Source organism: Neophocaena asiaeorientalis, unplaced genomic scaffold, assembly GCF_003031525.2.
Source record: "Neophocaena asiaeorientalis asiaeorientalis breed wild unplaced genomic scaffold, Neophocaena_asiaeorientalis_V1.1 scaffold209, whole genome shotgun sequence".
Classification (NCBI taxonomy): Eukaryota; Metazoa; Chordata; class Mammalia; order Artiodactyla; family Phocoenidae; genus Neophocaena; species Neophocaena asiaeorientalis.
Window position 1 is genome coordinate 3,096,523 of NW_020172366.1, and position 8,729 is coordinate 3,105,251.

Below are 8,729 nucleotides of genomic sequence, written 5' to 3' on the forward strand. Positions count from 1 at the left end.
ACGGGCCTAGCTGCTCCGCGGCATGTGGAATCTTCCCGGACTGGGGCACGAACCCGTGTCCCCTGCATCGGCAGGCGGACTCTCAACCACTGTGCCACCAGGGAAGCCCTGGCTGACATTTTAAAACTCCATCAGAATTATTTTTTAAAATTTAAATACAATGAAAACGTTATTGGTTTTGAGACTGAGATTGCAGGGATATATATTTCCCTCCAATTATAATAAAACTCAATGCACTTCACTCCGTAAACAAGCAGAATTTTTAAAGGATCCCGAAAAACTGTTTCTAAAATTGATAAGCAATTATATCGCCTCGCCGTCGCTTCCCTTCGTCGGAGCGGCAGCTCGTCCGCCCGCCTGCCCGGCTCGAGGCCCGCGGGGAGCGCGGCGCAGTCCCTTGGCCCGCGGAGGGGCGGCCCCCCAGCCTCTTCGCAGAGCTCACGGACGACCAGGAAGGGGAGCGGCCCAGATGGCGCGTCCTTGGCCCTGCAAGTACAAGGCGGGCGACCTGGTCTTCGGCAAGATGAAGGGCTACCCGCACTGGCCGGCCCGGATTGAGGAACTCCCAGAGGGAGCTGTGAAGCCTCCAGCAAATACGTATCCTATCTTCTTTTTTGGCACCCATGAAACTGCATTTCTAGGTCCCAAAGACCTTTTCCCTTATAAGGAATACAAAGACAAGTTTGGAAAGTCAAACAAACGGAAAGGATTTAATGAAGGATTGTGGGAAATAGAAAATAACCCAGCAGTAAAGTTTGTTGGGTACCAGGCAATTCAGCAACAGAACTCTTCAGAAACTGAGGGAGAAGACGGGAATACTGCATGCAGGGGCAAGCAGTGAGGAAGAAGGTGATAGAGTAGAAGAAGTTGGAAAAGGCAAAAGAAAGAATGAAAAAGCACGCTCAAAACGGAAAAAGTCATACACTTCAAAGAAATCCTCTAAACAGTCCCGGAAATCTCCAGGAGATGAAGATGACAAGGACTGCAAAGAAGAAGAAAATAAAAGCAGCTCTGGGGGTGGAGGTGCCGGCAATGACACAAGAAACACAACTTCAGACTTGTAAAAAACCAGTGAAGGGACCTAACTACCATAAAGAATGCTGCATATTAAGAAAACCACAAGAAGGTTATACGTTTGGTTGTCTATTATTCTTGGATTTGATATGAACCAACACACAGTCCTTGTTGTCATTGACAGAACCCCAGTTTGTATGTACATTATTCACATTCGTCTCTGTTTCGTTTGGGGGGAAAAAGACATTTTAGCCTTTTTTAAGGTTATTGATTTAATTTCATGTTATTTGGTTGCATGAAGTTGCCCTTAACCACTAAGGATTATCCAGATTTTTGCACAAGCTTATACAAGTCTAGGATCCTTTATCAAGGCAGTTATGTTCATCACTCTCCTGCCTTTTCTCCACCATCACCAAACAAGCACTAAGTTAAATATAAATTAGCATTTTTTAAAATGACCACTCAATATAATGCTTAAGGGATTTCCTCTCTGTGACAGAACCCAGGAACCAATTCCTAGATACATAATGTTGGCATACTGAAGATGAACTTAAAATTGTTCTTCAGTTTTGAGGCCATGTGTAAAGTTTAATCATATTGTAAAATATCTATTCCATATTAGAAATAGCTAGTTGACAACGTATACTTCTCAAAACTCATGTTGTTAATGTACACAAACTCAGTTTCTATATGTGAAGTTAGTGAGTCTTTTGTGTTACTCCAAAACAAGGCAATGGTTTATTTTTTCCCAATCTTAGTACAATTTGAGCTAATTACTCAAGTTTGATACTTTACATTTTAAAGTTGGAATCAGCAGTAGCCCTTTGGGAAGTAAGACAAAGCATTGACTTTTAAATATAGACTAAAAATGATCTGTTGTTTTCTTTAGGAACTAGAATTAGAATAATTAATACTCATCCACAAACCATTATTATGTGTACATTATTGTTGCAATTGTGATAATAGAAAATTTTATTTATTTTTATGCCAGCTTGTATTGTGAGAACACATTTAGTCAGTTTGGGTTTTATCAGTCCTGTTATGCTTGTCCTTGGAACATCTTTCGCATATTCAAGGTTTGTAGTTGAAAACTTTACTGTAAAAAAAAATCAAGAACAAAAAAAGTATTGTTTTTACAGAATAAATTTATTGGAATGTATACTGGGAGTAAGGTTTGAGGTTGTAAACAACTAGGTGAGTGTAATTTGGCTTCATATATGTAATGTGAGGTATTAGTGTAATTCATATATTAAAGCAAAAATTGTTTACAGCAAGTTGACAATAGAATCAAATGCAGGTAAGTGTTTTCTTTTTCTTTTTTTCTTTAAACACTCTATGGGTTTTAGGGTTTTTTTTAACACTGCAAGGAGGGAGAGAAATTGGCTACATGATTGCTTGCACGTCTAAGATACTTACCAGTTCGGTGGACCCTAAATTCACACACTTGCATTGATTTGGACCCCATTTTCTTTTGGTTTTCTTATTTTGGTGAAGAGCTAGTAAATAACATGAATGAAAAACATGAGTGGCTCTAAAAGCTTAGGGCCGTTGATGATGATGATGGTAGTGGTGATGGTGGTGATGATGGCTGCTGAGGGCATGAAAGCACCTGTCCATTTACCACTCCCGGGCTCTGAGGAGGTGACTGGATTTTTGGTCTGTTTCTCTTTAGCAAATATTGATTTTCCTCTGTTATACCCACGCACACTTCCAAATATGAAAAGTTCATTAAAAGATCATAGGAATGCCAATCCAGTTCTTTTTCCTTAAAAGTTACTTTTTAAATTTTGAATATTTCAATTTAAAAGTAATGAAATTTAATTAATTCATCAAAAATCCTCTTCATTGCTCACACTAAAACATGAGAATGTAGATGACATTTTGAATTGGAACATATAAGTGACAGATTTTTAAAACAAAATGTGTAAAGACTACAGAACTTTTTCTGAAAAAAAAATATACAAAATGTTTCAAATTTAATAAGATTTGTCTTCATAAAAGACCAAAAATAATTTATTAAAAATATACACAGAAATACAATAGAAACATTTCCAGTCACCAGTAAAATAAGGGTAATGATAAAGTTATAGATCCCTCCTTAGCTATTTAGACTCAAAAAAAGTTCAGTAAAAGCAATTTTTGAAACAGCAGTAAATAATATACTTTCTTTGGGAAAATATTTTTCAAACAACACTTTTAAATATTCTGACAATTTGTCTTTTATATTGAGGTTGATAATGAAACATATAGATCTTATATGCAAAAATATTTCTCCATCTGTATTTGCTATTTTGAAATTTTTAATATGCATAGACCATTTTCACTTTTGAATAGTTTCCTTTTCATGCTCACTATTATAGGAGCTAAATTGTAATTTTTCACTTATATTTAATGTGTGCAAACAGAATATTGAGATAGGTGGTCAAGTTTATTCACAAATAACTTGAAATATATTTCTTTAAACAAGCTTTCTGAGTAACTTCAATTTTCCTTCAAAAAAAGAAAATTTATCCACATAATTCCTATGATAGCTCACATATACAGTATGGAACAAGAACTTATGTATTCTTAAATGTTCCTGTATGGGAAGAGAGTGGAATGGGACCAAATACTGGTACCAAAATAACAAAAGTCAGTAATCTAGAGAGAAAGAACATAAAATAATGCTTTTATTCAGCTTTTTCATCTGCCTTTGTTTTTATGAATAATTTGTTTTTATGAAGAACTCTGGCTTGCAGATACAGTGATAGGCCAAGAGCTGAGGAAGAATTCCATATGCTATGTTTAATGCTAAAAAAAGGATTTTTGCTTCTTCAGGGACTCTGTAGACATAAGCAGTTCTAGCATGAAGAGAAGCACCGATGTGAGAAGATTGAGACTGTCGCGTTAAAAAAAAAAAGACGGGTAAGCATGAATTTTGGGTTTAGTTGGATGCACGATGAATTCTGAATGACTCATTCAGACCATGCTCCTGTGCCCTCAAAACCAGGACTTTCAAACAATCCATCGTCTTCAATAATTCATTGAATTTAAGGCCAGTCTTGACATAACTGTTCAAATAAAGTAAACCTTCTTTAGCATGTCTTTATCAGGCCAGCTGTTTTTTTTAACCCATCTAGTGCCCCCATACCAAACAGTAGTGGCTCAATTTAACAAAAAAATCTGAATAAAATCTGCTTTTTCCTGATTTGCATTCTGGAGATATCCTATATAGGAACTCAGTTGTGGCTCACAAAATGTGTTCCAATAAAAATGAAGCAAGTACAGAGTTTAGACAGCTAAAATATTTTTAGCATAACTATTTAAAGAGAAGCACTGAGGGAGGACCTCAGCTTCATTCATCAGTTCTTTCACTACTGCTTGGAGCAAGAGGTCAAAGCCCTTCATTATACATTTGTTTGTTTATTTATTCATGTATTTGTTTTTTTATGCAACTTAAAAAATACTAAGGGTTGTTTTGTAAGGTGGGATAGGGATTTGGTTGCTCTTTATAAAATGACAAATGTAAATGCAGGCAACCTTTTCAAATTATTTAGAAGTATGGCTTGTCAGCATAATCTGAGTTTACAAAACAGAAAGGCAAGCCCTCCCCATTTGTACTTAGATTACTTGTTGAGAACATGAATTCAGAATGTGCCAGTTGGTCTTTTTTGATACTTTTCATAAGCACAGGGGACAACTATTAGAAAAGTCTTCTGTGAAAGTATTTCCTCAGGATCCTTGTATCATTACAAAATGCAACCCTGGAGTCTGCATTTCATATCTTACTGAAATTCAAGATATACACAAATAAAGGATTGGGAATCTAAAGATAATAAGTGGTGACTTAGTTCATCAGGATCAAAGTGAAGAGACAGAAGATACTATAAAGAAGGCACAGAAGTAACGAGAATGAAAACTAAATAATTTACTTTAAATACATATGAGTTATCTTACATTACCTTCCATATGAAATCAGTTTATTCTGCTAAGTGGTTAACAGATAAAAGTGTTACTTAGCACTTGACTTTACTATGATGATAAAAGGACAAGTTTTCATGTGCAGTATATATACAGATTGTATCAGTGACAGATTTTAACAGGTTCCATTTTTACAAGTTACTGATACATTCTGGGGGCCTCTGGTAGTTTTGCTACTTTCTGGAGATAGAAATTAAATTAGTGTGGTGTGTTGCCAAGGATGCAGGGACCAACGCCAATGCCTACGCAGGAATCATCTGCATTGTGATCTGTGAGGCACTGAGAGGGCTCTGCCCTCAAACACACCTCCCCTGGGGCACATGCCCAAGCAGAACCCAGCAAATGTTAAGCATTTCATCTCTGGGCTATGAAGACAAAAGACCTTGAGAGTAAAGGGCATTTGACAGGCTGCCCTGGGGAGCTGCTCTTGTGGACATTCCAGGAACACTGAACAGGAACTTGGCCCCCATCACTATTTTCTCCTAGGACCTATTTTGAATAACAATATTTTTCTGAATATATAACCAAACTTTTTCTTCTGGACGAGAGGCCAGATTTGAACCATGGTTTTCAGAAATGTGCATTTGGTGTCTGTCTTTAAAGACACTTATACACATCTCAAAAATCCCCAAATTTGGGGAAATGGGAACCACAGTTTGAGAGAATAATATGAGCAATCATGCCTACTTGCATAGGGAACCTGCTAAAATGTCTGATTTCACAGGCTTTTTTGCTGCACTAACCAATGCAGTTAATACCTCATTTTCACAAACAGCCAACTCGTGGCAACATTAAAAAATGATTGTGTCCTTAGATTAGATTATAAGCCCACAGAGCAGGTACTGTGTCTGATGTTTTGTGTGGCACCTATCACATTGTTAGAGCTCAATAAACGTTCAACAGTTAAAAAAAAAAAAGCAATTATAAAGGTCCATGAATTGACAAAACTGTTGTAAAAAATATACCATGGGGTGGGGTTGAGGGAATGAAGTCTGCTCCACCAGATATTTAAGAAACACTACAAAGCTATAGCAATAAAACTGTGCAGTGTTGATGCAGAGACAGTGAGCCTCTTGGAACATAATAAAAAGCCCAGAAAATGAAGTATTTTGGAACCTTGATATAGATATGTCTGTGATGTCACATAGCAGTGGAAAAGAGCTGAAAAAGAAAAATAAAATTAGCAGTCTATCACCAACCACATGAAACAAAAGTCTATATTACTTTGACTATGAAATAAAGCAATAAAATCAATAGAAGAAAACATATAGGAATACATTTATCAAAGGATCAAGAAAGATAAGAAGATCCTCAAAGCCCAATATTAAATTATGTATGTATATATTATACTATGTATATTTATATGTGTAAATGGACTAAATAAAAATAATTTGTCATCACTGAAATATACTGACAAAATTAATAGAAGCATTCATTGCAATATGGAAAACAAAACAATAACACAAAAGAATACATAAAATATAAGTGAATTACTTTAAAGGAGACCCAGTTGAATACTATAAGAAAATGAATAATCATTTTTTATGAGTGAAAACTCATACAGCTAACAATATATAGAGAGATATATAATCTCACCAGTAGGCAGAAAAATACAAATTAAAGTCTCAGAGAGATACCACCTTACACCTAACAAATTGGTAAGTATTAGAATATTGAATATTAATTCTCTATGGTATATATAATTAGGAAGCTATTTTGTAGAAGTATTTTTCTACAACATTATTAGTGAAACTAATTATGGTATTAAAATTTTTCTGGGTAACAATTAACCTCAAAAATCTCACAGGTACACAGAATATTTATTTTTGTCTACATATTTGCAGTTCTAGTTTGGCTGATCTCAGCTGGGTTTGGCTGGGCCCTGTTGGTCTCTGACTTCTAGTTGGGATTATGTCGACTCCACATGATATCATCTTGGAGCTCAGGCTGAAGGAGCAGCTGCTCTCTGAGGCATATTCTTTTCAGGGCGTATCTTAGGAGCGCAAGAGGTAAAGAAAAATCATGCAAGCACATGTGAGCTTCTGCTTCCATCTTGGCCACTAAAATCCCATTAGATTTTCTAGCTACATGACCAATTCAGATGTCAGTGGTGTAAGGGAATATATTCTACTGGAATGGAAGGCACTGCAAGGTCACGTGGCCATGGGCAGGAGTAAATAATTCTGTAACAGGAAGGAGTAGAGAACTGGGTGTAGTAATCCAGTATTTCACATTCACTGTATTCACACCCTACCACCATCAAGCCAACATAAATTCTCAGGGAATCATATGTAGAAATGTGTGTCATTACACTGTATCTTCAACTGATTCTTCTCAAAGGCTGTGACAAGGGCTTGAGTGAAACTGATTAATTTGGGAAGTGATCCAGGGTATCTGGAAAAAATGAGTAGGAAGATTTTGGCAGGGAAGTAAGAAAAAACAGCAAGGTATGTTTTATGGAGCTAGGAACATCTGTGGATGAGTAGAGGTGAATTCTCTTGGTGCCCAACTGAGGAAACATTGAGATTATACTTCAGAGTTGGCCTCTGCAAGCTAGATTCTGGTCACTAATTCAGTCCACCTGTTGAGGGTAATTCATGGGTGTTAATTCCCCACAATTCCTGACTGAGTAAGCTTCCTTTGCTTCCCCTAAAGCAGAAAACAGAAAGAATGTATTTACATATCTTTTTCTTTTCTTTTTTTAAACATCTTTATTGGAGTATAATTGCTTTACAATGTTGTGTTAGTTTCTGCTTTATAACAAAGTGAATCAGCTATACATATACATACATACATATACTTACCTTTTTCTTGATGTGGGATGCATCTTGTATGCATGGGGACTTTAAATGCCAGCTGTAGGTGAGGTCACAGGTAGCCCAATGAATGTACCCTGCCATGCAGAAAGCTTTGGCTATGCATTGCTTATGATAGTAATGTATTAAATATATCTTATTCTTCCATCAGTAAAGGAATGTAAAAGTAGAACATGTTATATAGATACAATTAATTTTTCAGCAATTCTAAAAAAAGAACAAACTATATTTGGGAAAACTTGTTCTAAAATATATTGAACCAGAAATGACAAAAACCATTAAAATTTATACAAATCACTTCCAAATAGTACCTTATATATTTATGTATACACATATATCACTTAGACATAAATTTAGTAAATCTATGAGAGTTAAGTGTCAATGTCAGGAAGAGGAGTGCAATTGGAGCATGAGATTAAAGAGAAAACATTAGAACCACAAGGAGAAGAGTGCTGATGAGAAGATCCTGTGAACAGAGTATAAGCAACTCAATTCTACACAACTGAGATTCCTGCATTTCAGATTCCGTCAGATATATATATATATAGATAGATAGATAGATAGATAGATAGGTAGGTAGATAGATAGATAGATAGATGTAGGTGTATATGGAGATACATAGATATCAGTACTTAGCCTATGTACTTATATCTCTACATCTCTATCTGCCTCTATTTACTTATCTATTATCTATTTATCATCCATCTCTATCTATCTTCTTGCTTAGCAGCCCACATTTCTACCACAGCCTTTTTACTTCTTCGTGAAATAGTAAGTTGACTTAGAATCAGATGAAACTATATAGAGAATAAGATGGGAATCCACCACTTAGACAAATTTATTGTTTCCGAATGTTCTAAATTAAAACAAAACCAATACAACCAAATAATGGGCTCAGAGAAAACTCTATGGATCTACCCTACTTTCAGAATGAAGGCA

The 8,729-nt window shown here is 35.9% G+C and overlaps 1 pseudogene; it reads left to right on the forward strand.

The window, feature by feature from the left end:
• The first annotated feature begins 469 nt into the window (after nucleotides 1-469).
• LOC112415892 (hepatoma-derived growth factor-related protein 3 pseudogene) lies at nucleotides 470-1,211 on the forward strand (annotated as a pseudogene).
• The last annotated feature ends 7,518 nt before the right edge of the window (nucleotides 1,212-8,729 follow it).